Raw genomic sequence first — 1,908 nt, 5'->3', positions numbered from 1 at the left:
TAATGTGCTCAATAAGGCGTGACTCTAAATTCCTTAACTTCTCTGGAAGTTCACCATCAGGACCACATAGTGCATCCATGTTGTAATCATAGTTAAAAAGAAAGTTAATATGAACAAAAGTTACAGAACCATGTTTGATTTAATTTTTTATTGAAAACAAAAGTTAATATGAACAATAAGGCGAGGCTCTATTATATGACATGAACCATTAGGGTTAGTTGAATAGCTTCCTTTAGGGACTCCCCACAACACAGGATTATAACTTTTTATTGAAAAAAAAAAGAGTAAATTTTTAATTTTTAGAACAAATCAAATTTTAGAATCAAGAATTAAAGAGCATGAATTAGAATTACCCCCAGTTGTATCCATCCTCATTTTGGATGGCTGTGATGTACTCCTGTTGCTCAGGTGAATCTGGTGGCAGAGATTTGAGCATCTCCATATCTAATCTTTTTCATTGCAATCCAAATCATAAAATCATACACTGTAAAATCTGAATAATAAGAAAGAAGGAAATGAAGAGTTTTTCTTACCTACAGACTTCCAAATTATGTGTGAGGCCAGCATCTGATAATTTTTTCAAATGAAGTACACCAGGCGAGTCCTTCAACACAATAACATATAAACTTTATAGCATTTTAAATGTTTAATAAAAAAGGATCACATATGTTTGAATTTTGAACATGGGTATGAATTAAAAAACCTACCTGAGAAGTGAAGGCAAGATAACCTCCTCGAATTTCTGGATCTACTGTAGAGTTGATAATGAAAGTAAGTTATACTTGAGCAGGTATGAAGGACAACGTGAGATGTTGTACAATCAAACATTCAACCTGGATCAAGTTGCATTCTCTATAGAAGGTATTAAAGATGCTCAGCAAACAGTATGTGTCACAATTATCAAGCATTTGCTACAAATGGGATCAACCAAAGAGCTGAAAGGATTGATGAAAACTGTGAAGATACAAGACATTGATGTTAGTATAAATATTATGAATCTCTTTCTTTTGATACTTTGTAATTACAGACCATTTAATCTTGTTTTTATGTTTAGAATTTGCAAGATGAAATGATGGACATGATGGATATAAGCAGTGAGATACAAGAATCTCTTGGTAGAAGTTTAGTGTGCCAGATGATATTAATGAAGATGATCTCATGGGTGGTAAGCACAAATTCATTATTATTATTTTTCTTTTTTTAAATGTTAACTTCACTTCATGGAAATGTTTCAGAACTTGATGCTTTGGAGGCAAACATGGATCAAGAAACTGAAGGTGAAGGGGTACCTTCATATACTCAACCTGATAATGAGCCCGATCCGAATGAAGAACTTAATATGCCTTTAGCTCCAAGTGGACATGCAGTGCCAGTGAAACCATCAATCAGATGACCTCATTACAAGAATCTAGAGTAAAATCACAACAAATTTCAAGAATTTCAGATACCCAAATTGCTAAAATTGAGAACTCTTATGTTTCACATATGCAATCTAACATCAGAAATGAAAAACAAGAAGTGCATTTAAATACTTCAAGAACAGATAGAAGAGAAGAAAAACAGGAAAGAATAAATCAGATGACCTCATTACAAGAATCTAGATTGAAATCGCAACAAACTTCAAGAATTTCAGATACCCAAATTGCTAAAACTGTGAACTCTTCTGTTTCTCATACATCTAACATCAGAAATGAAAAAAAGAATTGGGTATATGATTTTTAACACTATTGATTCAAAAAAGTTTTACCTAGTCGAGCAGCATGCTTAAGCATCATCTGTGGTAATAACCCTTTCTGCAAGGTTAGCTTCCAAATTTAACATCATTAATTAGTTAATTAATTAAAGGGTATTTTGGGAAAATCATAAAAAAGATAACCTTTTTTGGTTTTGTGTTACTAGGTTATGCAT

General features: G+C 32.4%; 1 pseudogene; it reads left to right on the top strand.

The window, feature by feature from the left end:
* Positions 1-583: 583 nt before the first annotated feature.
* Positions 584-1,393, top strand: LOC145077780 (vacuolar protein sorting-associated protein 60.2-like; annotated as a pseudogene).
* The last annotated feature ends 515 nt before the right edge of the window (positions 1,394-1,908 follow it).

The sequence above is a fragment of the Lactuca serriola genome, unplaced genomic scaffold (assembly GCF_051521515.1).
Source record: "Lactuca serriola cultivar US96UC23 unplaced genomic scaffold, Lser_US96UC23_V15 Lser_V15_Un036, whole genome shotgun sequence".
Classification (NCBI taxonomy): domain Eukaryota; kingdom Viridiplantae; phylum Streptophyta; class Magnoliopsida; order Asterales; family Asteraceae; genus Lactuca; species Lactuca serriola.
Note: the sequence above shows the minus strand (reverse complement) of the source record. Positions and strands in the feature narration are given on the sequence as shown.